Source organism: Leuciscus leuciscus (assembly GCF_965113295.1).
Source record: "Leuciscus leuciscus genome assembly, chromosome: 4".
In the NCBI taxonomy this organism is placed as follows: domain Eukaryota; kingdom Metazoa; phylum Chordata; class Actinopteri; order Cypriniformes; family Leuciscidae; genus Leuciscus; species Leuciscus leuciscus.
The window spans coordinates 16,562,881-16,580,264 of NC_138728.1; the positions used below are offsets into that span (position 1 = coordinate 16,562,881).

At 37.7% G+C, this 17,384-nt stretch overlaps 1 pseudogene across 1 annotated transcript; it reads right to left on the reverse strand.

Moving 5' to 3' along the window:
* Nucleotides 1-1,671: 1,671 nt before the first annotated feature.
* LOC309496487 (dynein axonemal intermediate chain 7-like) lies at nucleotides 1,672-13,644 on the reverse strand (annotated as a pseudogene). The gene is made up of 13 exons: nucleotides 13,638-13,644; nucleotides 10,655-10,746; nucleotides 10,404-10,508; nucleotides 10,180-10,317; nucleotides 5,089-5,176; nucleotides 4,917-5,008; nucleotides 4,666-4,794; nucleotides 4,442-4,579; nucleotides 3,129-3,263; nucleotides 2,939-3,042; nucleotides 2,583-2,864; nucleotides 2,385-2,493; nucleotides 1,672-1,928 (listed from the first exon to the last, which is right to left on the reverse strand). The product of its transcript is annotated as a dynein axonemal intermediate chain 7-like (transcript).
* Nucleotides 13,645-17,384: the final 3,740 nt, after the last annotated feature.

Genomic DNA, 17,384 nt, shown 5'->3' on the forward strand with positions numbered 1-17,384 from the left:
AAAGAATTTTACTTGCCTGACCGGACAAGTAGCCTGATTAAACGTCAGTAACAAAACAAAAAAATAACTAGGGAATCACTAAAATGAGAGAATGATTCTGATTGTATTATATTTATTGTAAGTTGCGATCGATAGTGGATGAGTATTACTGACGGTGGTTGCGCTGTTGAGGCTCGCGCAGCCTCTCGAGGAGAAATCCAAACAAATGAAAACTCAGTTTAAACTCAGTTAACAACATAGCCTACTGCCAGTGCCAAAATTCAAAATGTTTTTTAATTGTTTTAACAGATATGATACAGTTTAGCAACCTCACACGACGAGTGCTGTTTTCTTGAGTAGGCTACCATCACGACTGAAAATGTGACATTGCTTTTGATACAACAGATCAATAAACAGTTCAAATTAAGTCACTTACATTTTAGACACAATATTGACTGTTTTTGTTCTGTTTCAGCAGCAAAAATAGTTCCAAACAAAGATCACAGCAGAACCGTAACGCATCTCACAGCAACACTTGACCGTGTTTTATTACTGAATGATTCAGCGTTGTGTATGAATTGGCCGAGTCAAAGATTCAATGACCCATTCATAAACATCGGTCTCATTCTTGAATGAATCAGTTGTTTGAACGAATCGTTTGAATGAATGACTCAATGACTCGCTCATTAAGACAGTCGCCTGCCGCCTCCTACTGGCGGTTTACTTTCATGTTTAAAAGTATCATTCTTTCCAAAATGTCTTATTTGTATATTCAAAAATATTTAAAACGATATCATATTCATAACAATATGTAATGCAGTTGTACATTTTCAGTGTAAATTATTTAATTTCATCAGCCCTACCTAGGGTAACAACAGCCCTATATTATCTTATTAGGCTATTCTAATTTAATCTATTGATCAAATTTAAAACTAAATATGAAGCATACATTTAAAAAGATTTTAATAAGACCCTTTATAGGTGCAGATATGACAATATGCAGATTTAAATACATCAGAGTTGATTGAACACAGATGAGGATGTTTCTTCAGAATAAATTATATTTACAGCACACACACACACACACACCAAAAAAATTCCGGACAAGCAACTTTTTTACTCGGACAAGTGAATGACAGATTTGCTTGTCCAGAGGACAAGCACATGAAAAGGCTTAATGTCGAGCCCTGTGAGTCGGAGTTGATAGCAATGACAAAGTGCCAAGGTTATTATTCACCTTATTAGGGCTAAGGGCTATGGTTAGGATAACTCAAGGGCTAGGGTTAAGATAAGGACAACTGAAACTCAACACTACAAAAAAAAAAACATAACAATGACAATACTTAATGATCACAATTAAACATTAGTGTACCTAATATGTATGATGGGTGTGACAGTGTCACACTTATACCTTATAGTAAGTAGTAAGTGGTCCTTTGCATTAAATTTAATTGTCATGTCTGATAATATTAAATGCATTGCATTTGGCCCATTAATATGTTATTATTATAATTCTGATGTGCATATTTTTTATATTATACAGGAGCTTTAAATAAAAAAAAAATCAAATATGGAACAATCCAATTTATAGTTTAAAGCATTGGTGGTATTTTACAAATGATCATAGTTAACTAAAACAAATTATACATTTTGTTTTTGTTATAATGAGAGATAGAGGACCAAAAAGCGAGATTCACAATAATTCAGTCTTTAATGGAAATGAGAAGCGAATCACTGAATCAAACATAAATCTTCTCAGGTAAAAACAGAAAACTTCGCTTTGTAGAAATCAACGTAAACTGCAGGCAGCAGATAATACTGGAACTCAGGATGCGCATCAGGGCGTCAGGCGAAGTTGGACTCCGAGTGGAGACTGTAGTGAGAGGCGAAGTCCGCCGAGAGAGAAGGTACCGTAGACTGGATACCGCGTCTGTTCAGGAACTCAGCGTCTGAATTGGCAGGGCAGAGTTCAGTGAGCCAGCAAGAGAATGGATGAGTATACTGACTTCGAGGAGAGGCTTCCACACGAACCACACAGGACACGACAGGACAGGACATCAGGACTCGATTCGTTTTGGCAAGAAAGGTAAGAGAAGCGACTTCAGCATTAGATAGCTTGGAATAAACTGACAAAGGGGCAGAGAAAGAGAGGGTTAGAAATAGCAGGAAACATCAGGAGGGAAGGAGAAACAGGTGAGATGATAGAGTGGAGATTAAGGGTAAATGGGAACAGCTGGGACTGATGAGAACGGGGTGATGGTGTAGTGTGAGATGTGGCCACAAGAGGGAGACAGAGAATGAAGGAACCTGGATCATGACAGTTTTTACGTGATAAAGATTTCATCCTCATATAAAGAAATGAGGAAAATCAGGAAGTGAAAGACGATAAATGGAAGGAACCAAACCAGCTTCTAAACTTGTAGCGATTCCCTCCATCTGACTTTCTCCTTCCTCTAACAGCTTGATTGAAGAGCTCTTCCTCCCCTCCTTAGATGAGATCACACTCACAGCACTCTGACACATGGACACACATTAATATTGTCAGCGACAGAATCCACTAGAAAACAAGTACATAGTGTGCACATGATCAAAGCCTCACTCACCCTCTTCCTGCTCTCTGATCTGACTGAACGGCTCTCTTCCTCCACCTGCTTTGAGCTTTCTCCCTCATCTCCCTCTCCCTCTATCTTCCCATCTTGCACCTCTGCAGCACTCTCAGATGGCCCTCCATCATGGATCTCCTTCTCTGGACCTGTTCACGCTTGCTGTGGTGGGACAGGTGGTCGTAGCGTGTGTGAAGGATCCGAACAGCGATGTCACTCACAGCCAGAGGCTTCGGCAGCTCGAAACCCAGACCCACCTCCTCGAACCGGTAACCTTTAAACCTGGAAACATGGATTGTCAAGTATTTCCTTTATCCTACAATAGTGCCTAAATTTCACCATGAAGACTGACAAACCTTGGATTTTTGTTGAGGTTGGCCCACAGACAAAGAGTAATATTGTCGTCCTGGACTACAGTCTGCATGTTGCCACTCTCAATGTCAGAACTAGAATTTGCAAACTGGACGGGAAGCAAAACACATATTATGTCCAATATGTGTTGAAATAGAAGTAAGCTGCATGGGAAGATCTTAGAAGAACTCCCACCTTAAGTAGCTCCTCAGTGGCCTGTTTGAGTTTGGAGAGGTTGATACTCTGTAGACAAAGGACTGTTTCGTGATACTGTTGAGCAGTGCTTGGCTCAGGACCCTCACTCAAGAGGAAGTCCAGTTCGTCTATCAACTGTCCAAGAGAAACTGTTTTAGATTTTCTGAAGAAAACATGCCTGTGCAAACTCACCACCATGATGTACAATGTTGCCAGGGCACTGCTATGCGGTTGATAGTGTGGTTAAGTTAGTTGCTTCTTGGCGCGAACCATTGTGATCTCTAGATACCCATGTTTCTATGTACAGTAAAGGCCAAAGAATGATAACTATAAAGATTGCTATAGCGCTAACAAGAATCCACACCAATGGACAATAACATTCTCTTTTTTTTTTTAAGGGGCCATTCACACATAACAAGTTTTTGCATTCCACTGGGCTGCTTTTTCATTGTTTTTCTATGCAAACATGCTCTGGATAGACATGTTTGATTGTTCCATTCGACTCTCATGTCTCTCGCTCATGACGCTACATTCTAAAAAATGTGACGCTTAAGTTAAAGTAAGTTTTAAAAAACTTGTGTATAGACCTTTCATTTATTTCATTCCACTGCTATGGAAATCCAGACAGTTCAAATACAACACCGTTTGTACATTGTTTCTGCATTTCTTTTTTTATGTAAACAACACGCAAGCAATGAATGCATCATCAACATGTTGTGTACTACATGTTAAAATTTGTACTGCCTGGTGTTCTTGTGTATTTGTGTGAGTTCTTGTTTTTAATATTTATAACAGGATAGGCTATAGAGTGCTGTTTTCCTGAATATCAGCACAATTGCGAAATGTGATAGCCTATTGATTTCATACAACAGTTCAATAAACAAGAAGTTAATGTTAGGTGACTTTTATTTGAGTCTTAGAACATTGTCTGTTTTTGCTCTGAATACTAAATGAATTTTGTTACGTGTTTTTAATCAATTGTTTGACTGAATGACGGGGGGCCTCCAACTGTTTCTTTGAAATGGGCCTCCGAATTGCAAAGGCCACCTCTGCATCCTTGTTGTGAACGGCCCTTACGTCTGACATTTCATCAGCTTTTTTATCATTCCCCAGAAGGAAATAAAACATTGGATCCTTAACAATTAACATGATTTGAGGTATTACTCATGACCCTAGCACAGAGGTATGAGTTATGTGTCAAATGTAATACTAAAATGATCAATAATAGTGATCTTTGACTCACCAGGATCACCTTAGTCATCAATAATGGACTTGAAAACATGAAAACAACAGATCCAGAGAGCTGGTCTCACCTGAAGAGCCAGAGCACAGTTTTTCATGACCTGCTGGATTTGGGTTTCAGAGTCTTCTCTCCACAAACTGATGAAGGAGTTGATTTCCGGCTGCACAGCTGGATCCGGACTGCCGTCGCAACGCATGTAACGCTCCCACTGGAAAAGACCAGAGAACAAATCATCCTGTAACACACTTATAGTGGCCTCAGAATTACCCTGAGATAAAGCTACACGAGTCTTACCTTAGCTTTGTTCCTGCATTCTGATTCCCACGTGGTGACTGCAGAGTGATTCTCATCTAGAATGTGCCGCAGTTCATTCAGCTCGTCCTCTCTGCGCTCTCTGTCCTGTGGACATTGACAGGCGTCAATCAATCATTACATCCAAACTTGTCACACACAATCCATCAGTACAGACAGCTGCATATGCACTAAAGCCTGCAGGTAAATGTATGCAACACAACTGTGAATGTTCAAATGAAAGTTCATCAAACCTTTAACTCAAGTAGCTGTTGTTTCTCTTGTTCTATTCGCTCCCTCTCCAGCCTTTCATTCTCCTCACGTTCAGCAATGAGACGAGCTTCTTCTACAGGACAAAACGCAGTATACAGATTTGTTATCAAAAAACTCATTTAAAATTAAATTACTTTAATACTGCAGATATACCTTCCTCTCTCAATCTTTGTTCATCTGCCTCTCTCTGCAATCTCTCCCTCTCAGCCTTGCTGATGTTTCCTTTTTTCTTTTTTGCAGACTGGATGCAAAAGATGCAAGTTATTTATGCTGTCTAAAATGAGCAAATTATTTCTTTCCTTTTTAATGAAACATTTTTTGAGCTTAAAGTTTATAGCTGCAATTATAGTTCTACAAAACTCTACAATTTCTAATAAAACTAAATTGTAAGTGAAGAGATGTTTTTATACAGACTTTATATTACTGACAAAATTGGTATTTTATTTTTAAGAATAAACCTACAAGCCTACCTGAAAAAAAAAAAAAAGTAAATTAAATAAAACTAATTTGAGGTTGAAAGCTGTTATAATTTTTTATTTTTTTTTATTTTAAAAAACCACATACTTTTCCATCCTTTGGTGGATAAATGGATTAAGGGGAAAACATCACAGACAAAAATTCAAAGGTAAGTATAAAATCAGACAGGCATTGCTAACATATATCAAGATGCTAAGTTTACATTTTGTCTCGGGACTTTCGCTTTTTATGTTTCCATAAGCAGCCATTATTAATTTACTGAACATAGACTTTATAACACATATGTGCTTATGTTTTGTTGCTTTAACATTTTTCTTTCTTAGAAACATCGGGAAACCTTGACTCACCATGTTGAAAAGCTCTCGGGTAGCAGGCAGGAAGGCAGGCTGGCGGGCGTCTGGTCACCATGACAACGGCGCACGCGCGATAGAAAACAATCACTATTAAAAAAAAAAAAAAATTGGTCAAGAACTTATAAACAGCCCAAATTTCCATCTTGTTTGGTAAAACTTTAAGTAGAGACAGTAAACAAAAAGAAATGCATATTGTAAAGGAAATCAATAGTATTTACAATAAACATCTGATAAATGAAGATGATAAGCAAAAATTAACGACGCTGCATTCCTCACTGGACAGCATTCATGTTAATAAAGCTAAAGGGGCTTATATCCGTTCTCGGGCAAAATGGATGGAGGAAGGAGAAAAGAGCACAGCATATTTCTGTCGTCTAGAGAGGAGAAGGCAGGAACGAAATGCTGTAAAAACGCTGATAATTGACAACCAAGAATGTACCGACCTTGATAAGATCTCCAGAGCAGTTTTTCAGTTTTATAGTAATTTATATTCCTCTTCTTATTCGCAGGTCGATGCTGAAGCTTTCTTTAATAAAATCTCTGAACAGATCCCTAAAATTGATGATTGTTTTAAGAATATCTGTGATGCTGAAATTAAAATGGAAGAGGTGGAAAAAGCCCTTAACAGTCTAAAACTGGATAAATCTCCAGGCTCAGACGGTTTAACAAGCAACTTTTACAAGCATTTCTGGGATAACCTAAAAGATCTCTTATTAAATATGCTAAAAGAAATATGTAATAGGCTACATTCATTTTACCAACAACAATGAAGCAAGGAATTATCACCCTAATTCCAAAACCTGGCAAAAACTCAAAGATAATTGACAATCTACGTCCCATAACTCTTCTTAATAACGATTACAAACTCTTGACTCATATTTTTGCAAACAGACTTAGAGTGGGGATCGAGGACATCGTGTCAGACACACAATCAGGCGTCATCAGAGGACGTTCAATACATCATAATATACGACTTATACTTGACTTACTGGACTATAATTACCTAATAGAAGACAAGAGCCTAATTCTTTTTCTGGACCTTTTTAAAGCTTTTGACTCGATTGAACACAGATTTATGTTTCGGACATTAGAGCTCTTAGGATTTGGTGAACAATTTATAAACATAGTCAGATTAATTTACAAAGATACAAATAGCACAGTCCTTCTGCCGCAAGGAACTTCCCCAAGATTCCCGATTCAAAAAGGTATTAAACAGGGATGTCCTATATCCCCACTGTCATTTATTATTGCAGCCGAGATGTTATCCATTCTTATTAAAAATTCAGAATTTAAAAAACGAACAATATTTGATCAACATCTGACAATAAGCCAGCTTGCTGATGATACAGCCATATTTATGGAAAATAGCGACCAACTCCCAAAAATCCTTGAAACAATAGGTTTCTTTTCAAAAGCGTCTGGGCTAAAATTGAATCTCAATAAATGTGAACTTATACCTATTCATGATTGTAATCTCTCAGTTATTCATTCCATCCCTGTGAAAACAACAGTTAAGTATCTAGGCATACAAATTACAAAGGACGTGAATCAATTAACCAAACTTAATATCTGGGGGAACTTGGAAAAATGTAAAGCTCATTACTTACAAAAACTGAAACCATCTCTCGTTTCATCTACCCAGCCCAATCATTGTCAGTTCCCAAGGAAGCAATCAAAGCGATAAACCAAGCAAACTTTAACTACATCTGGAAAGGTAAAACGCATTATATAAAAAAGAGTAGGCTACAATGATTAGAAACTATGAAGAAGGCGGGGTTAGGGCAATTGATTTTGAATGTATTGATGGTTTTTTGAAGGAGTAACACCGCACTCACGAACAACAAGGTGCCAGACAAACAAAACTGAAGATCTCAAAAATAAATAAAACTGTCTGCACACTTGAATCCTTTCAGCAAATTGAATAGCCAAGCTTTCGGTCAAACGACCATCCTCAGGGCATGTATTGATGGTAGCCTACATAGCAAGGTCCAACTAAAGTAATGTTATACTCAGTTTGTGCAGTTTGTCGTTTTGAATGTACCATTCCAGAGGTAAGTGCACCTAATTGTAATAAAACAGAGACAAAACTCTAGCAAATTGATTCATTTAATTTTGTTTTTTATTTGACACTGCCAAATTTCACATTTTCTTTCGTTGATATCATGCAAGGGAGTGCAAAATTAAGGGTGTTTGCATCTAGGGCAAATAAAAACCTCACTGTATAATATAGTATAAGACCTCATCTAAAAGTAGTATGTTTTGATCATGAAGAGACAGAGAAATCACTAAGTGTTACTTAACTCACCTCTCATTGTGAAGGTCTGTGCCCTTCTAAGGACATTTTTTTTCTTTTTTCTTTTTTGAAACACCATGAGGAACCTTTCCAGATTCTTTAAATTCATACAAGGTTTTAAACATTTCCTTATCTATAGATTGACAGCCAAAATGACAAATTCAACAAAGATGGGTAGGTTTATTTACATGAATTGTGGTTAAGACTCGTTATTCTAAAACATCACCATAACTAATTGGATGATGAATGCTTCGCAAACTATATGTAATGAACCAATTATTTATTGGCCAAAGCTGTACAATATAGTAAATTGCACCGAAATAGAGATCAGAAAAGAAGTTTCTCAGGTGTGGTGGGATATGGACATATAATTAAAAAGTATTCTCATTTAAAGAATATAATACATATCATTTTTATAATATAAAACATTATGCATAAAGTTATCTACCTATCCTAAATACATATACATGGAGGGGTCTGAAATTGTCATCGTAGGTGCATGTCCACTGTGAGAGACATAATCAAAAAAAAAAATCCAGAAATCACAATATATGATTTTTTTACTATTTATTTGTATGATACAGCTGAAAATAAGTATTTGAACACCTGTCTATCAGCTAGAATTCTGACCCTCAAAGACCTGTTAGTCTGCCTTTAAAATGTCCACCTCCAATCCATTTATTATCCTAAATTAGATGCACCTGTTTGAGGTCGTTAGCTGCATAAAGACACCTGTCCACCCCATACAATCAGTAAGAATCCAACTACTAACATGGCCAAGACCAAAGAGCTGTCCAAAGACACTAGAGACAAAATTGTACACCTCCACAAGGCTGGAAAGGGCTACGGGGAAATTGCCAAGCAGCTTGGTGACAAAAGGTCCACTGTTGGAGCAATCATTAGAAAATGGAAGAAGCTAAACATGACTGTCAATCTCCCTCGGACTGGGGCTCCATGCAAGATCTCACCTCGTGGGGTCTCAATGATCCTAAGAAAGGTGAGAAATCAGCCCAGAACTACACGGGAGGAGCTGGTCAATGACCTGAAAAGAGCAGGGACCACCGTTTCCAAGGTTACTGTTGGTAATACACTAAGACGTCATGGTTTGAAATCATGCATGGCACGGAAGGTTCCCCTGCTTAAACCAGCACATGTCAAGGCCCGTCTTAAGTTTGCCAATGACCATTTGGATGATCCAGAGGAGTCATGGGAGAAAGTCATGTGGTCAGATGAGACCAAAATAGAACTTTTTGGTCATAATTCCACTAAACGTGTTTGGAGGAAGAAGAATGATGAGTACCATCCCAAGAACACCATCCCTACTGTGAAGCATGGAGGTGGTAGCATCATGCTTTGGGGGTGTTTTTCTGCACATGGGACAGGGCGACTGCACTGTATTAAGGAGAGGATGACCGGGGCCATGTATTGCGAGATTTTGGGGAACAACCTCCTTCCCTCAGTTAGAGCATTGAAGATGGGTCGAGGCTGGGTCTTCCAACATGACAATGACCCGCAGCACACAGCCAGGATAACCAAGGAGTGGCTCTGTAAGAAGCATATCAAGGTTCTGGCGTGGCCTAGCCAGTCTCCAGACCTAAACCCAATAGAGAATCTTTAGAGGGAGCTTTTTCAGCGACAGCCCAGAAACCTGACTGATCTAGAGAAGATCTGTGTGGAGGAGTGGGCCAAAATCCCTCCTGCAGTGTGTGCAAACCTGGTGAAAAACTACAGGAAACGTTTGACCTCTGTAATTGCAAACAAAGGCTACTGTACCAAATATTAACATTGATTTTCTCAGGTGTTAAAATACTTATTTGCAGCTGTATCATACAAATAAATAGTTAAAAAATAATACATTGTGATTTCTGGATTTTTTTTTTTAGATTATGTCTCTCACAGTGGACATGAACCTACGATGACAATTTCAGACCCCTCCATGATTTCTAAGTGGGAGAACTTGCAAAATAGCAGGGTATTCAAATACTTATTTTCCTCACTGTATGTGTCAAATGTAATACTAAAATGTTCAATAATAGTGATCTTTGACTTACCAGGATCACCTTAGTCATCAATAATGGACTTGAAAACATGAAAACAACAGATCCAGAGAGCTGGTCTCACCTGAAGAGCCAGAGCACAGTTTTTCATGACCTGCTGGATTTGGGTTTCAGAGTCTTCTCTCCACAAACTGATGAAGGAGTTGATTTCCGGCTGCACAGCTGGATCCGGACTGCCGTCGCAACGCATGTAACGCTCCCACTGGAAAAGACCAGAGAACAAATCATCCTGTAACACACTTATAGTGGCCTCAGAATTACCCTGAGATAAAGCTACACGAGTCTTACCTTAGCTTTGTTCCTGCATTCTGATTCCCACGTGGTGACTGCAGAGTGATTCTCATCTAGAATGTGCCGCAGTTCATTCAGCTCGTCCTCTCTGCGCTCTCTGTCCTGTGGACATTGACAGGCGTCAATCAATCATTACATCCAAACTTGTCACACACAATCCATCAGTACAGACAGCTGCATATGCACTAAAGCCTGCAGGTAAATGTATGCAACACAACTGTGAATGTTCAAATGAAAGTTCATCAAACCTTTAACTCAAGTAGCTGTTGTTTCTCTTGTTCTATTCGCTCCCTCTCCAGCCTTTCATTCTCCTCACGTTCAGCAATGAGACGAGCTTCTTCTACAGGACAAAACGCAGTATACAGATTTGTTATCAAAAAACTCATTTAAAATTAAATTACTTTAATACTGCAGATATACCTTCCTCTCTCAATCTTTGTTCATCTGCCTCTCTCTGCAATCTCTCCCTCTCAGCCTTGCTGATGTTTCCTTTTTTCTTTTTTGCAGACTGGATGCAAAAGATGCAAGTTATTTATGCTGTCTAAAATGAGCAAATTATTTCTTTCCTTTTTAATGAAACATTTTTTGAGCTTAAAGTTTATAGCTGCAATTATAGTTCTACAAAACTCTACAATTTCTAATAAAACTAAATTGTAAGTGAAGAGATGTTTTTATACAGACTTTATATTACTGACAAAATTGGTATTTTATTTTTAAGAATAAACCTACAAGCCTACCTGAAGAAAAAAAAAAAAGTAAATTAAATAAAACTAATTTGAGGTTGAAAGCTGTTATAATTTTTTTTTATTATTATTTTAAAAAACCACATACTTTTCCATCCTTTGGTGGATAAATGGATTAAGGGGAAAACATCACAGACAAAAATTCAAAGGTAAGTATAAAATCAGACAGGCATTGCTAACATATATCAAGATGCTAAGTTTACATTTTGTCTCGGGACTTTCGCTTTTTATGTTTCCATAAGCAGCCATTATTAATTTACTGAACATAGACTTTATAACACATATGTGCTTATGTTTTGTTGCTTTAACATTTTTCTTTCTTAGAAACATCGGGAAACCTTGACTCACCATGTTGAAAAGCTCTCGGGTAGCAGGCAGGAAGGCAGGCTGGCGGGCGTCTGGTCACCATGACAACGGCGCACGCGCGATAGAAAACAATCACTATTAAAAAAAAAAAAAAATTGGTCAAGAACTTATAAACAGCCCAAATTTCCATCTTGTTTGGTAAAACTTTAAGTAGAGACAGTAAACAAAAAGAAATGCATATTGTAAAGGAAATCAATAGTATTTACAATAAACATCTGATAAATGAAGATGATAAGCAAAAATTAACGACGCTGCATTCCTCACTGGACAGCATTCATGTTAATAAAGCTAAAGGGGCTTATATCCGTTCTCGGGCAAAATGGATGGAGGAAGGAGAAAAGAGCACAGCATATTTCTGTCGTCTAGAGAGGAGAAGGCAGGAACGAAATGCTGTAAAAACGCTGATAATTGACAACCAAGAATGTACCGACCTTGATAAGATCTCCAGAGCAGTTTTTCAGTTTTATAGTAATTTATATTCCTCTTCTTATTCGCAGGTCGATGCTGAAGCTTTCTTTAATAAAATCTCTGAACAGATCCCTAAAATTGATGATTGTTTTAAGAATATCTGTGATGCTGAAATTAAAATGGAAGAGGTGGAAAAAGCCCTTAACTGTCTAAAACTGGATAAATCTCCAGGCTCAGACGGTTTAACAAGCAACTTTTACAAGCATTTCTGGGATAACCTAAAAGATCTCTTATTAAATATGCTAAAAGAAATATGTAATAGGCTACATTCATTTTACCAACAACAATGAAGCAAGGAATTATCACCCTAATTCCAAAACCTGGCAAAAACTCAAAGATAATTGACAATCTACGTCCCATAACTCTTCTTAATAACGATTACAAACTCTTGACTCATATTTTTGCAAACAGACTTAGAGTGGGGATCGAGGACATCGTGTCAGACACACAATCAGGCTTCATCAGAGGACGTTCAATACATCATAATATACGACTTATACTTGACTTACTTGACTATAATTACCTAATAGAAGACAAGAGCCTAATTCTTTTTCTGGACTTTTTTAAAGCTTTTGACTCGATTGAACACAGATTTATGTTTCGGACATTAGAGCTCTTAGGATTTGGTGAACAATTTATAAACATAGTCAGATTAATTTACAAAGATACAAATAGCACAGTCCTTCTGCCGCAAGGAACTTCCCCAAGATTCCCGATTCAAAAAGGTATTAAACAGGGATGTCCTATATCCCCACTGTCATTTATTATTGCAGCCGAGATGTTATCCATTCTTATTAAAAATTCAGAATTTAAAAAACGAACAATATTTGATCAACATCTGACAATAAGCCAGCTTGCTGATGATACAGCCATATTTATGGAAAATAGCGACCAACTCCCAAAAATCCTTGAAACAATAGGTTTCTTTTCAAAAGCGTCTGGGCTAAAATTGAATCTCAATAAATGTGAACTTCTACCTATTCATGATTGTAATCTCTCAGTTATTCATTCCATCCCTGTGAAAACAACAGTTAAGTATCTAGGCATACAAATTACAAAGGACGTGAATTAATTAACCAAACTTAATATCTGGGGGAACTTGGAAAAATGTAAAGCTCATTACAAAAACTGAAACCATCTCTCGTTTCATCTACCCAGCCCAATCATTGTCAGTTCCCAAGGAAGCAATCAAAGCGATAAACCAAGCAAACTTTAACTACATCTGGAAAGGTAAAACGCATTATATAAAAAAGAGTACAATGATTAGAAACTATGAAGAAGGCGGGGTTAGGGCAATTGATTTTGAATGTATTGATGGTAGCCTACAATCAAAACCAACTGGTTAAAACAATTTCTAAATAAAAAAACACAAATTTGGTTTCACATTCCCAACAATATCTTTATGAAACTTGGTGGCATCAAATTTCTCCTTAGTTGTGATTATGACCTCAAGAAACTTCCCTATAAAATCTCTTCATTTCATTAATTTCACATTTTCTTTCGTTGATATCATGCATGGGAGTGCAAAATTAAGGGTGTTTGCATCTAGGGCAAATAAAAACCTCACTGTATAATATAGTATAAGACCTCATCTAAAAGTAGTATGTTTTGATCATGAAGAGACAGAGAAATCACTAAGTGTTACTTAACTCACCTCTCATTGTGAAGGTCTGTGCCCTTCTAAGGACATTTTTTTTCTTTTTTCTTTTTTGAAACACCATGAGGAACCTTTCCAGATTCTTTAAATTCATACAAGGTTTTAAACATTTCCTTATCTATAGATTGACAGCCAAAATGACAAATTCAACAAAGATGGGTAGGTTTATTTACATGAATTGTGGTTAAGACTCGTTATTCTAAAACATCACCATAACTAATTGGATGATGAATGCTTCGCAAACTATATGTAATGAACCAATTATTTATTGGCCAAAGCTGTACAATATAGTAAATTGCACCGAAATAGAGATCAGAAAAGAAGTTTCTCAGGTGTGGTGGGATATGGACATATAATTAAAAAGTATTCTCATTTAAAGAATATAATACATATCATTTTTATAATATAAAACATTATGCATAAAGTTATCTACCTATCCTAAATACATATACATGGAGGGGTCTGAAATTGTCATCGTAGGTGCATGTCCACTGTGAGAGACATAATCAAAAAAAAAAAAATCCAGAAATCACAATATATGATTTTTTTACTATTTATTTGTATGATACAGCTGAAAATAAGTATTTGAACACCTGTCTATCAGCTAGAATTCTGACCCTCAAAGACCTGTTAGTCTGCCTTTAAAATGTCCACCTCCAATCCATTTATTATCCTAAATTAGATGCACCTGTTTGAGGTCGTTAGCTGCATAAAGACACCTGTCCACCCCATACAATCAGTAAGAATCCAACTACTAACATGGCCAAGACCAAAGAGCTGTCCAAAGACACTAGAGACAAAATTGTACACCTCCACAAGGCTGGAAAGGGCTACGGGGAAATTGCCAAGCAGCTTGGTGACAAAAGGTCCACTGTTGGAGCAATCATTAGAAAATGGAAGAAGCTAAACATGACTGTCAATCTCCCTCGGACTGGGGCTCCATGCAAGATCTCACCTCGTGGGGTCTCAATGATCCTAAGAAAGGTGAGAAATCAGCCCAGAACTACACGGGAGGAGCTGGTCAATGACCTGAAAAGAGCAGGGACCACCGTTTCCAAGGTTACTGTTGGTAATACACTAAGACGTCATGGTTTGAAATCATGCATGGCACGGAAGGTTCCCCTGCTTAAACCAGCACATGTCAAGGCCCGTCTTAAGTTTGCCAATGACCATTTGGATGATCCAGAGGAGTCATGGGAGAAAGTCATGTGGTCAGATGAGACCAAAATAGAACTTTTTGGTCATAATTCCACTAAACGTGTTTGGAGGAAGAAGAATGATGAGTACCATCCCAAGAACACCATCCCTACTGTGAAGCATGGAGGTGGTAGCATCATGCTTTGGGGGTGTTTTTCTGCACATGGGACAGGGCGACTGCACTGTATTAAGGAGAGGATGACCGGGGCCATGTATTGCGAGATTTTGGGGAACAACCTCCTTCCCTCAGTTAGAGCATTGAAGATGGGTCGAGGCTGGGTCTTCCAACATGACAATGACCCGCAGCACACAGCCAGGATAACCAAGGAGTGGCTCTGTAAGAAGCATATCAAGGTTCTGGCGTGGCCTAGCCAGTCTCCAGACCTAAACCCAATAGAGAATCTTTGGAGGGAGCTTTTTCAGCGACAGCCCAGAAACCTGACTGATCTAGAGAAGATCTGTGTGGAGGAGTGGGCCAAAATCCCTCCTGCAGTGTGTGCAAACCTGGTGAAAAACTACAGGAAACGTTTGACCTCTGTAATTGCAAACAAAGGCTACTGTACCAAATATTAACATTGATTTTCTCAGGTGTTCAAATACTTATTTGCAGCTGTATCATACAAATAAATAGTTAAAAAATAATACATTGTGATTTCTGGATTTTTTTTTTTAGATTATGTCTCTCACAGTGGACATGAACCTACGATGACAATTTCAGACCCCTCCATGATTTCTAAGTGGGAGAACTTGCAAAATAGCAGGGTATTCAAATACTTATTTTCCTCACTGTATGTGTCAAATGTAATACTAAAATGTTCAATAATAGTGATCTTTGACTTACCAGGATCACCTTAGTCATCAATAATGGACTTGAAAACATGAAAACAACAGATCCAGAGAGCTGGTCTCACCTGAAGAGCCAGAGCACAGTTTTTCATGACCTGCTGGATTTGGGTTTCAGAGTCTTCTCTCCACAAACTGATGAAGGAGTTGATTTCCGGCTGCACAGCTGGATCCGGACTGCCGTCGCAACGCATGTAACGCTCCCACTGGAAAAGACCAGAGAACAAATCATCCTGTAACACACTTATAGTGGCCTCAGAATTACCCTGAGATAAAGCTACACGAGTCTTACCTTAGCTTTGTTCCTGCATTCTGATTCCCACGTGGTGACTGCAGAGTGATTCTCATCTAGAATGTGCCGCAGTTCATTCAGCTCGTCCTCTCTGCGCTCTCTGTCCTGTGGACATTGACAGGCGTCAATCAATCATTACATCCAAACTTGTCACACACAATCCATCAGTACAGACAGCTGCATATGCACTAAAGCCTGCAGGTAAATGTATGCAACACAACTGTGAATGTTCAAATGAAAGTTCATCAAACCTTTAACTCAAGTAGCTGTTGTTTCTCTTGTTCTATTCGCTCCCTCTCCAGCCTTTCATTCTCCTCACGTTCAGCAATGAGACGAGCTTCTTCTACAGGACAAAACGCAGTATACAGATTTGTTATCAAAAAACTCATTTAAAATTAAATTACTTTAATACTGCAGATATACCTTCCTCTCTCAATCTTTGTTCATCTGCCTCTCTCTGCAATCTCTCCCTCTCAGCCTTGCTGATGTTTCCTTTTTTCTTTTTTGCAGACTGGATGCAAAAGATGCAAGTTATTTATGCTGTCTAAAATGAGCAAATTATTTCTTTCCTTTTTAATGAAACATTTTTTGAGCTTAAAGTTTATAGCTGCAATTATAGTTCTACAAAACTCTACAATTTCTAATAAAACTAAATTGTAAGTGAAGAGATGTTTTTATACAGACTTTATATTACTGACAAAATTGGTATTTTATTTTTAAGAATAAACCTACAAGCCTACCTGAAAAAAAAAAAAAAGTAAATTAAATAAAACTAATTTGAGGTTGAAAGCTGTTATAATTTTTTTTTTTTTTTTTATTATTTTAAAAAACCACATACTTTTCCATCCTTTGGTGGATAAATGGATTAAGGGGAAAACATCACAGACAAAAATTCAAAGGTAAGTATAAAATCAGACAGGCATTGCTAACATATATCAAGATGCTAAGTTTACATTTTGTCTCGGGACTTTCGCTTTTTATGTTTCCATAAGCAGCCATTATTAATTTACTGAACATAGACTTTATAACACATATGTGCTTATGTTTTGTTGCTTTAACATTTTTCTTTCTTAGAAACATCGGGAAACCTTGACTCACCATGTTGAAAAGCTCTCGGGTAGCAGGCAGGAAGGCAGGCTGGCGGGCGTCTGGTCACCATGACAACGGCGCACGCGCGATAGAAAACAATCACTATTAAAAAAAAAAAAAAATTGGTCAAGAACTTATAAACAGCCCAAATTTCCATCTTGTTTGGTAAAACTTTAAGTAGAGACAGTAAACAAAAAGAAATGCATATTGTAAAGGAAATCAATAGTATTTACAATAAACATCTGATAAATGAAGACAGGGCTGGACTGGGACAAAAAATCGGCCCGGGCATTTTGGCCCAGACTGGCCCACTATATGATCAT